The sequence below is a fragment of the Emydura macquarii genome, unplaced genomic scaffold, assembly GCF_026122565.2.
Source record: "Emydura macquarii macquarii isolate MOO-44397 ecotype Brisbane River unplaced genomic scaffold, CSIRO-AGI_Emac_v2 contig_1353, whole genome shotgun sequence".
NCBI classification, from domain to species: domain Eukaryota; kingdom Metazoa; phylum Chordata; order Testudines; family Chelidae; genus Emydura; species Emydura macquarii.
This window is the reverse complement of record NW_027131490.1, coordinates 1,170,047-1,181,580: the sequence shown is the minus strand read 5'-3', so window position 1 is coordinate 1,181,580 and position 11,534 is coordinate 1,170,047. Positions and strand designations below refer to the sequence as shown.

At 41.1% G+C, this 11,534-nt stretch overlaps 1 long non-coding RNA gene across 2 annotated transcripts; it reads left to right on the top strand.

Annotated features, from left to right (window-relative positions):
* The first annotated feature begins 5,468 nt into the window (after nt 1-5,468).
* LOC137155377 (uncharacterized) lies at nt 5,469-10,992 on the top strand. 2 transcript variants are annotated; one of them, XR_010920447.1, is made up of 3 exons: nt 5,469-5,606; nt 7,012-7,094; nt 10,820-10,992. It is a non-coding gene; the product is annotated as an uncharacterized lncRNA (long non-coding RNA). The 2 variants fall into 2 exon arrangements; XR_010920446.1 differs by lacking the exon at nt 10,820-10,992 and adding an exon at nt 7,594-8,673.
* The last annotated feature ends 542 nt before the right edge of the window (nt 10,993-11,534 follow it).

Below are 11,534 nucleotides of genomic sequence, written 5' to 3'. Positions count from 1 at the left end.
AGCTATATCAGTCTTCCCTATGCATTTGGTAGAAATTACTATGCTGGGTAATAATTCACATAAAGAACATTATAGAGATGACAAGAAATCATAATCTGTTTTTGAACTGGTGCCCATTCTCAATGTTGAGACTGTTTTGTCCAGGATTTTCAAAATAATGCAGTAAGGTCACCAAAGTAGATCCTTATGGGATTAGAATTTTGAAAATAATTGAATTATAATTTTCTTTCTTTCCTCCGTTTCTTGTCAATGCTTTTGTGAGATACAGAAAAGAGTTTTTTCTCACTGTCATTGGAGTATATTTTCTAATTAATAAATCTCATTATTTACCTACACACAATCCTACCTGAAACAAATTGAGGCCAACAATAATGGTATTAATTAATGAGGCAATCAGGTATTTTAGAAGGTCCAGTACTATGCTCATTGGACATACTTTGTGCAATGGGATTAATCTTGGATTGCACAAAGTGAAAGGAATTCACTGACCAGAAATCAAGAATGTCATAAGAACATGTCATGAGGTCATGAGAATGCAAAAGGGGTGGTCCAATGAATCCAGAAATTTAACCAACATAGACAGAGGAGAGTTCTTGATCTTTCAATGCCATTTTTTCACGCAGATCTAGGATTGCGTATTTTCTCCATGCACTTCCATTTTCTCAGCATAGGTGGCTTATTATAAAAAAAAATCACCAAGCAGCGGCCTGTGAAGATTGAGCAATGAACTCCCACAAGGGTCTGTTCTAGCTCCAGCACTTTTCAACTTATTTACCAGCAATATTCCACCAACATCCTCCTGCAAGTTCATGTACGTGGATGACATCACACTGGCTACTCAGGCTCCCTCAGCAGAAAAGGTTCTAGAATAGTCCCTAAAAGAATTAGAAACCTATTTCAAGACATAGAAGTTAAAGCCAAATGCCTCAAACATCAGCTTTCCATTTGAATAATACTCAGGCCAAGAAGACATTAAACATGAATTTCTGGGGGTCACTGTTGATGCATGATCATAATCTGGTACCTGGAGATAACCTTGGACTAAATGCTCAGCTTCCATCACCACCTTGAACAAAACCAAAAGGAAAATGAAGGCTAGGGTCAACATCATACAGAAGCTTGCAGGAGCATCTTGGGGAAGCGACACCCGCACACTCCGAATAGCGACACTAGCCCTGGTCCATTCTACAATGGAATACTGTGCCCCAGTTTGGATTGGAAGCTCATATACTGTTTTAGTGGACACTGAAATGAATGCCGTTCTTCACATAATTAGCACACCCTTACATCGACGACACTTCCATGGCTATCGGTACTGACTAACATCACAACAGCAAATATCTGATGAGAAGCTGTGACAGTCAGGGAGTACATAAAGATCATGGCAAATACTTCACTGCTACTGCACCGTGACCTAGAACACCCCGCTCACCACCAACAAAAATCAAGAAAACCTTTCTGGTATCTTGCCATAGCCCTCCTTGAGAAAGATAAGGAGATTCACAGAAGATGGTCTGAAGCTGCTGACGTACTAAACAAAAATCTAAATGATGACCAGCTGTGCAAGGGCCGGGCTTCTCCTCCTCCAGCGCATATGGACAGCTCTTAACCATATCTGCACTTTACATGGAAGATGCACATACTTACTCCATAGATGGAAAGTGAGGGAATTGCCAAACTGTGACTGTGGCAAGGTGCAAACTGTCGGACATGTCACAGCTGGTTGCCCAATCTATGCTCGTTCTGGAGGTGTTTCAACCATTAACATGGCTACTCCCTCTGCTCTGGCCTGGATAAGAGACCTTAAGATCCAACTGTAGTCACAGCATTGCTTTCACTGTTCCACTATTCCCATACGAAAGAAGAAGTAGTATATATGATCTTTACCAGTCGATGTTGAGTTTCTCTGGACTCCGTTTTGGCATCTCTGCATTATCTATGTGCTGCCCTTAGGTTGACTATTCACAGTTTAAAATGTTCATATACTGATGACACTGCAGTATCTAATAGTCCCTGATGACTCTAGTAATGGCATATCTGCCTTTCCTTAGTGAGTAGTCAAAGTGGAAGACTGTATGTCCTAAAGCAGCTACAAATAGCAAATTGATTTTAACAGAGCTCCCCATGGCTTTGGTACTTTAATGCAGTGAGGTTTTTTTAATCTCTAATGTACAAACTTACTTTCTTCCATGTGGGGTGCTAAAACTGGGCTGTGCTAGAAAAATTGTTTACATGGCAACCAAGCTATGGCATTGCTATATTCTTACAGTCCTTTAAAAACAAACTTGAATTTTCTGGAAGTAATATCTTAGCCAATTTGACTGGTGCAAATAAAATCTGTGAATCAGATAAACAGATATCCCATGGATCCTGACAGCATTTTGAGTATTCTTTCTAAAGGAACAAAATATTTAATTTGACACTATCACTCAAGTAATGGGCACAAGATGGCTACCTTTAAATTTTACTATTTATTACATAGATGGTAGTACCTAGAGGCCCCAGACGAGGCTGTGGTCCCATTGTGCTAGGTGCTGTACAAATACATAGTAAGAAACAGTCTCTCGCTCAAAAGGGTAACAAATTTTTAAAAACATAGAATATGAGAAAAAATGTATTATCCTCATTTTATCAATGGTGAACTCAGGTACATGGGGCCAGATCCACAAAGAGACTTAGGAGTTGCAATACCTAACTTTTAGGCACCTGAAAAATCAGTGGAACAACACTGGGATCCACAAACCCTGAGTTAGCTGTTTGGGCTCCCTATACAGTGAATAGAGAGAGCCTGGCACAAACAACGGGATCCAAAAAAATATAGCACACTAGGGGTGGGGAGCTGCCTAAACCAGCCAGTGGGAGATGTCAATGAGAAGGGTGTGTCTTAAGCCCCACCCCTCTCATGAAGTTAGGTGCCTAATAGTTTGTTCATGTTGCTCTGCTGTGAACAGCAATACTCACCAAAGTGCTGTGCTCTGACTCCCCCAGGTGGATTCTGCAAGAGTGAACTAAAAGGTTCCTAATTCGCATTAGTGTAATCCTCTTCAAAAAGGATTACACTAATGCAGACTAGGAACCTTTTCATTTGTGGCCACAGCATCCACACAGTGAGGTTACAGTGCAGTGCTTTGGTGCACACTGCTATTTATACTCCTGTAGTCTGAACTGCAGGGCAAAATAGATATGGCTTTAGTCCGGGCTGCAGGGAGGCACCTATCTCCACTTGCAATCCACAGCTGAAAGCCCCTTCCCTGGAGTTAGGCATTTTAGGCACCTAAACTGCTGTTACAATGAAAGCCAGAAGAGGAGGTGATGGTGATGGTAAATAGTCACTGGAGCAGGGGGACTGGAAGCTGGGGCTCTCAGCTTGAGTGCCTTAAGTACTGGGAATTGATGTAGTTATTCCAAAGTGGAACAGTTTCAAGAGGGGTGCTTGAAACAAGCATTAGCTAGTAGCCTACTGGTTAGACAACTTTTCTCAGAGGTGGGAGACCCCTGTTCAAATCCTGTCTCCCCATCAGATAGAGGAGGGAATTGAACCTGAATCTCCTGCAGCCCAAGGGAGTGCTCTAATCACTGGGCTAAAACTGAGAAGAGATGCACTGCTTCCTCTCTGGGATCTTAAAAGGGGCCTGATCCAGTAGGCATGCTCAAAACATGCTTATTGGATCAGGCCCCACCCAGATAGGAAAGGGAATGCCTACTTTCCCTGGTTTGGGGCTTGCACTGGGGTTCATGTTTCTGGGTGCTTAGAGTGAGGCAGCAATGCACATGCCCACAAGCAGAAATTTAGGTGCCTAGGGAATTTTTACAGCAAAAACTTTGGACACTGAGTGAGTTTAGGGATCTAAAAGGTTTGACAGCAGCCAAGCTGGGGTTTTGTGGATCACACAGGTGCCTAAAACTGGAACTTGGGCACCTAAATCTGAGGTTTAGGAACCTAAGTCCCTTTGTGGATTTGAGCACTAGAGACTTGTACAAAGTCACTTATTAAGTCCACGGTAGATCTGGGAAATGAAACCAGACCTCCTGAGTTCTCCAGTATCACCACTGCCGCAGACTCAAGACCATAATAGCAGCGAAGCATGTCTTTTGTCAGCTTCTTGAAAAAGTATATTTTTGTGTCTAACTCAAGGAAAAAATGTCATCATTCCTATGTCTGAGTTCCCTTGTGGACCTTGGGATGGAGCACAGTCTAGAATTCTATTTTCCTCTCTTTGTATGGTAACTGGTATTTATTTTGATGATCCATAGTGAATTCCTTTGCCATATTATGCAAGAGTCTGCAGTGAAACATATAGGACCTGATTCAAAGCCCACTGAAATCAATGAGACTCCTTCCATTGACTTCAGTGGGCTTTGGGACAGGGCCATTATGAGGAACTTGAACATAGCTGCCTTTATCATATCCGGAGTGCTAAGATTAATAGTACAAGCAGACCACAGAGAGGCACTTACTTTGCTTGAATTATGAAACAAAATAAATCCCGTGATGGAGGCTGCCTTTCTGTGGCAGCATTGTCTAGTACATAGGGCATGGGACTGGCAACAGCTTTGTGTATTCTATTCTCATGTGGCCACTGAGTCACACAGTGCCTTTGGGCACATCATTTGTTCTCGCTGTGTCTTGTTTTCCCCTGATGTAAAGTGGGAATATATTTAGCCTTCCTTATAAAGCACTCTGACTGACAAACATTTTATAATAATACTAATAAAAAGAGCTCGGTATTATCACAAATCTGTAGGGCTGGCTGAAAACTTTTCAACTAAACAGAAAATGTCAGAAAATGCAAAATGGAAACATTTTGTGGGGACATATCTATTTTGATGAAATTTTCTAGAGGAAGTGCTAAAACAAATCATTTTCACTTTCTTGTTTCATTTCAATAATGTCAAAAATTCCATTTCCATAGGGTCAAAATGTTTCATTTTGACTTTTGTATTTGTAATGGCTCATTGGCAAGCTGCACCTGTGATCTTTCCTCCAGTCTCTTCTGTGAGCATTTTTTCCAGGTGCCAGGCTATACCTGCTCTCTTCCCAGCAGGGAACTCAATGGTTCACCCCACTTTAGACTGGATCACCAGGTTACAATACCCCTACTTCCCACTCTCCTGACACAGTTGCAAGGGTGAGCAATGCTGCATACCCCCTTGCAGTCCTTCATGAATGCCCTCCTTAGGTGCCAGGTTTCAGTATCTTTTATCTCCAGGTGGAATGCTGCAGTTCTTCTACTCTAAAACCAGATCTTGGGGTGGCAGCTCCCCTGTTTCCAATTGTGTTACCACAACAGGCCAGGCGGCAGTTGGTACCTGCAAGACACTCTTCTCCAGGAGCCTGTGATCAGCGGCTAGTCAGAATAATTGTAACAGGGTGGCTTGCTCGGTGAGGTCTGGAGGGTGAGGCCAGCCAATCCTGATTACTAAAGAGGCACACGTGGATTGGATCAGGTGATTCCTTATCAAGAGCAGCAGGAAGCTGCAGGGCCTGTCTAATAGGAGAAGGAAGCTGGGGTCAGAGGGCTGAGCTCCTGCTGGAAAGGGCTGGGACTAGTGGTTTTGTATGGAGCAGACTGAGATATGTGTGATGTATGGCAGAAGAACCATTGGTGAGTATGAACTTTTGTGTTATGATTAAGGACTTTATTTTGGGGATTCTCTGAGGATTATTTGAACCCCTTCTGCTCTTCAGTCAGCCGGGGGTGAGGGTGCTGTTAGCTAAAAGAAAAACTGTGTGGAGTTCTTAAAGGGCCTGCCAGAGGGGGCTAGCAGGAGCTGGGTGCACGCAATGTGAGCTCTAGCAATGTGGTGGTGCTCAGTAAACTGCCACCCTGTTACAGTGTCTCTTGTTGACGTGTTGACCATTCTCCCAAAGGTACATAGCAAGCATGGAGGAAAGATTAAAACCCCAACAGGTCTGCATGCCTGGGTCCTGCCTACAGCAAATCATCTCTCTCAAAGCTTAGATGAGCCCTATTGTCCAGACACATCCTGGAGAGTCCCTGACTTATTTCCACAGTCCTGCTGCAGGTTCCACCTCTCTCTGGGAAGGAAATGACAGACTCTCCTTCTGAAGCTTCTTCTCTGTCTCTTCTCTTCTTCCTCTAGGTGGTTTTTAACAGTTTAAACTTGTTCTTTTGATATCAGGCTCTTGCCTTGAACAAATAGGCCTGTTATCTGCTGTTGCTTGCCAGGTTAGGCATTTCCAATTGACTAGCTCACCCATTGTTATCTTAAGATTCTTCGGTATTAGCCCTGAAGATACCTTGTCTCTATTATAGTTTCACTTCCTCCTTTCTCCTCCCCTTTCAGCCTCTTTTGATTTAACTCCATACCGTCAACCAGAATAATATCAAGCTGGTAAACTGAGGTACAAAAAATATGCATACAAAATAATAGATATCTTCCACATTCTCCATAGTATTATATTAAAATATTATTTTTAATATAATATACATTTTTTATTATGATAAAGTAATGTTTTGACATATTGAAACAAAATGTTTTGATGTGTCTGGAGCTCATTTTGTTTTTTAATTTTCTTTTCCACAGAAAATTTGGAAGTTCTGACTTTTCATTCAGACTCAGAACAAAAACAAACAATTTCAGAATTTCCCGTGGTAAGGAAATTCCATATTTCTGACCAGTTCTACTATTCTGCCTGATTCTCTTCTCACTTGCACCACAATTCATGGAGTTGCCGGTGTACATGAGAAGAGATACAGACTCTTGCTTTATTTTATTGTTAACCATTTTAAACGATATGCAGTCAGTGTCTTAAGAGCAAATTTTCCATATGTCTTTATCGAAGCATGGAATCCCTCACCACAGTTAAAATTTTATCATGTACAAACAAATTATGTGAGGATGGTAGCACATAGCTATGTATTTCGGAGTTCCTCTTTGTTGACAGACCATTAAAAGACTCCATGAAAGACAAAAATATATGCATGAGTCCATTACTGAAAAGAATGATAATGTGGTAAACTGCTGTTTGATTCTGTACTATTTCAGCCTGCACAGAAACAGATGAGACAATAAAAAGTAACTCAAAGCATCTTTTGCAGAAGAACCACAGATAGAACTGATAACTAGAGGTGGGTGAACTGCTTTCTTTTTTTCCAGCTTGCCCGAGAGCAGCCCCTGGACCGTGTTCCTACCCCTTGGGTCACACTGCCCAGGGCAGGTGGAAGGTCCTGGGCTCCCCACAGCATCCTGGGCTCCCTGGTTGGCTCTTAGCATGGCCCAGTTCAGGCTTCTGGCCCACCTCAGACTCCCCCACATCAGGAAGAGGCTGCTGCCACTGGCAAGGGCTGCCCACTTTTAAAAGTGTGTGTGTGTGGGGGGGGGGCAGAATGGCCCCCTGGCCCTCCTGGTTCCAGTGCTCCTAAGCCCCCGAGGTGTGTGGGACCCAAATGCTCTTTGTGCCCAGGGCCCCAATACATCTTAATCCATCTCTGCCTGCAAAAGCTCTTATTCAGACAAGAGCAAAGCATGTCATTTTATTTATTTATTTATTTATTTATTTATTTGGATGTGCCTCTCCATCCTGTCGTCTTGCCTACCTTGATATTTTTATTGTGATGCTTGCCATAGTACCATATCAGGATGCCGTCTTGATGTCTGAGCATTATGTGGTGAATTTCGCTATACAATTGGAAGGGAAAGTTGATTTGTTTTCTGTGGACTACACCTTCAATATAGAAGACTCTGCCCAGGAAAATGCCATTCTGTGTTCCAGTTCAAATGCACAATATTACAGAATGAGTGACCCAGACTGTTTCTTCACTCTTTGTTTACTCTGTTCTTTAATTTGAAAATAAGTAACCAAAAGAGAAAAAATGTTCTCTGCTCTTTGTGGGGGAGAAAGGGGGAAATATAAACTACACACAACTAATGGTTAAATTTCAGAAGCTTCTGGGATATGTAATCCAGAGTATTTATAGGACAGATCCTGGCTCTACATAGTTATATAACCACTTCTTCTAGAGAGAAAAGCTTTGTATGTAATTCTTTGTAAGAATTTGTTTGTGAGGGGGAAAGGGACTTATTGATTTGCAGGGTTCTAGTGCTTGAGAGGATGTGGGCTTGATTGCTATGCAATGTACTTATGAATGACATGATAAATAATGAATTGGGGAAGGGGGAGGAGGGATGAATCACAGTATGGGTTCACATAAGGGGTAGTAGAACTTAAACCCCTATGACATCCATTGTAACACAGATAATATTGAATTTTCAATTCTATCAAGACCTTAGCAAAAGCTAAGCCTGCCTGCTGCTACACATTATTCTGTCAGTTGGAGAGTTACTTGTGACATAGACTACAGAGGAGTTCCAATGAAAAGGCAGAGATATTACTGTACTGGCTTTCAAGCACAACCTAATAATTTGGTATCTCCAGGAGCACTTGGGCTTAGCGGTCCTGCCACAGCAGGCAGCATGGGTGGAAAAAGTCACTGTTATTAGGAAAGTAGTACTTGTGTAAGTCCATTTTTATACCAGCTTAGCTTAGATTTTATATCTTCTCTCTTCTTCTGTACAGCTCTGTAAGAGCAAGTCAGAGTTGGAGAGAACAGGGAAGTCTTGTGGTTTAGAGACGACATATTCCACTACCGAACTCTGGAGTACTTTGCTGCTCTAATTCCAGTCACACCGCAGTTTTCCTGTCCTATAGTTAACATGCCAATTGATTGGGACATGCAGGAGAATGAAACACAGACAAAAGCTGCAGCTTCATTAACTTCTAGAATGAGGTGGTGTATTAGCCTCTTCAAAATACCCAGAATTCCAGGGCTCTTGCTAAGTAACCAATATTCAAGGTTGGCTCTTTGCCCTTAGGATTCAGCCTACTTTTGAATCCACTTGCCCTCCCATCTTGAAGAGGAACAAAAATACTCATGAAGGATCCCTCAATCTGCAAAGATTTAAGGTCTCTTTTCTTTCTCCAGACTGAGTCCACCTGTTACCTCCTGGGTCTCTTACACATTTACCTCTGGGAGCAGGGCCCTTTAAACCTTAAACCTGCAATTGCAATGAAATTACAAACTCTGCTTATACTTTTACAGCTTTTAAATTTCTCTACCTATTCTTTATTAACTTAAAACTGGGGTCCAGGATGCTATTAGGAAGGTGAACACCTCCACTCCCCCCATTACCTTGTCCTATATCTCCATTGTAGGGCAGGGATGTGTGGGGGGATAGAGGGCAGTAGAATGGCTGCTGCATCACCCTGAGGTCTTCATATGCAGCAAGCTGGGGGGGACGGGGGAGGAGGGCTTGTGTAAGACAATCAACCCTCCTTGCCTAGCTAATGGGTGGCTGGTAAAGGTGAGAAATCTCTCCACCCCCGTTTTGCCGCTTCTTCCTGCCCAGGCATGATGTCTACATGTGTTCTGGGTGAGGAGAAGGTGGAAGGACCCTGTCCGTCTCTTCCTCATGACTCATTTTGGTGTGACTCTCAGGACCTGTGTGTGAAGTCAGATGAAATTGCCTATCCCCTACTGGTCCAATCAAGCATTTCCTCTAAACAGTGACCAGTCCCCACTGAAAAGGGAGATATATTTTAGGGACATTGGTAAAGGAAACTGAAAAACTTTGCTTTGCATTCTGAGTGTTCAGAGCATCTCCATTTGCTAGGTTCTACTCCAGAGACATGCAATCCAACATTCAGAGTAAAATGTCTATGAAGTGCATCACCAGCCATTGTATGACCCAAAGAACACATTCACTCAAAGTATGAGTGATTGCATTCCTGCTGATCTCTGAGGCTTGTTGTGCCAAATATCCTGCTGATTTTTCCATGTTGTAGCAATATAGAAAAAATTCTTGAAAACAGCATTTAGCCCATCACTAGACTCCATCATTTTCTTTCCTGGGGTAAATCACCCTCAGAAGACTGAGTGACTCACTCAGGCTATTTAAGCACAGGCCAATGGAAGAATACTCAGGTCCTTGGAAAGGTTATTTTTTAACATTAACTATATAAAACTACAGATGATCATATATACACTTCAGCACAAATTCTTTCTGACCGTTGTCACTATTTTCCACACAACTAGCCTGTGGCCAAGAGAAATGTTAACATCTACCTATGTTGTGGTTGAGAAAAGAGAAAAGTTCCACTTCAATTTGTAGAAAAACATTAGTGTGTGATAGTTTTTCTGGGTTGACAAGCACACACGAACTCTTAAGTGTATTAATCTTGTCCTGATTCCCAAATGGGGAAAAAATTCTTTCTAATCAGTCTTTCATGACCAAAGTTTGTAATTAAAGTAGAATCTGCTGCTTAGCTGATTTGCCTATCTACCATGACTGCTTACCTTAATTTAATTGTTTCTCTGTGTTGTCTGAAAGCAATTAATGTCATTTTGTTATATGGATATTCAAAATAAAGTTTGTGGCTAATGCATCAAATGACCAACTATTCCTATCCACTGACTTTATTTGGAAGTCAATCATTTTAAGATGTTTAATTTAAATGTATAAGAAAATAGCCAGACCAATACATAGCAGATATGCTATGTTCCATTGAAGAAATAACCTTACATTTGTATATTGAGTCAGAATAAGAAAAATAAATAAAAGTTAGAGGTTTTTATTTCTAACCATAAATACACATACATTACTCATCCTCCACTTTCCTGAGGCCATTCAGGGAAATTTTTTATTAAATTTCTGTAAAAACCTAGAAAAGGGAGATTGTGATTTTAAAAAAAATTCATGTTATGTGCTGGCTTTCATTATGTTTACTTACTGTCAAGAATAGATAAGTGATGAGGATTTTCAAATTATTATAATTGTCTTCTCTTGTTTATTTCAGTGGTGTAATTTCCATAATATAATTCTTGAGGCCAAAGAAGATGATTCTGGTTTGTTTTATTTCTGTATTTTCATTTTACCGGATTTTCATTTTTATTACATTTTTAGAACACATGGCAATATACCATCAAGATCTGTGATGGGACAGCAATAAAGAGAAATATTGACTATTAATTATTTTATTTTGTATTGTGGTAACTCCTAACAGTGCCCCTCCTAGAACAGCTCTCCATTATGTTATGTGTTGTACAAACAAAAAAACAAAAGACACTTCCTGCATCGGAGTTCATAAATTGCATGTTTATCATCAGTTTGGCAGGTAAATATCAGCATTAGTCTACTGTTTGTATATGCAGTCTTTGTTTGGGACATCCCACAGCTGACAGAAGATATTAGATTCTATACAACAAATGTAAGGAACTTGTTAGTGCTGATTGGTTTCAAGATAAAATGTACAGGCAAACAAGATGTACCAGAAAAGAGGAGGGCAAAGAAACAAACTCTTGATCAAGATAATCTGAAATTGTTGGGAATGGTCTGCTAGATGTGCAAAGTATCCCTTATGCAAACAGGATGACTTTTTGTAGGTTAAAGGATTTTTTTAACACAGCTGAAGGTCTGATAATGGCCATGAAACTTGATCATTTGTGTATTATTCTTTTGGAATTCAGCTCATTCAAATTATTTCCAGGACAAAGTTTATCCAAGCTCACTGT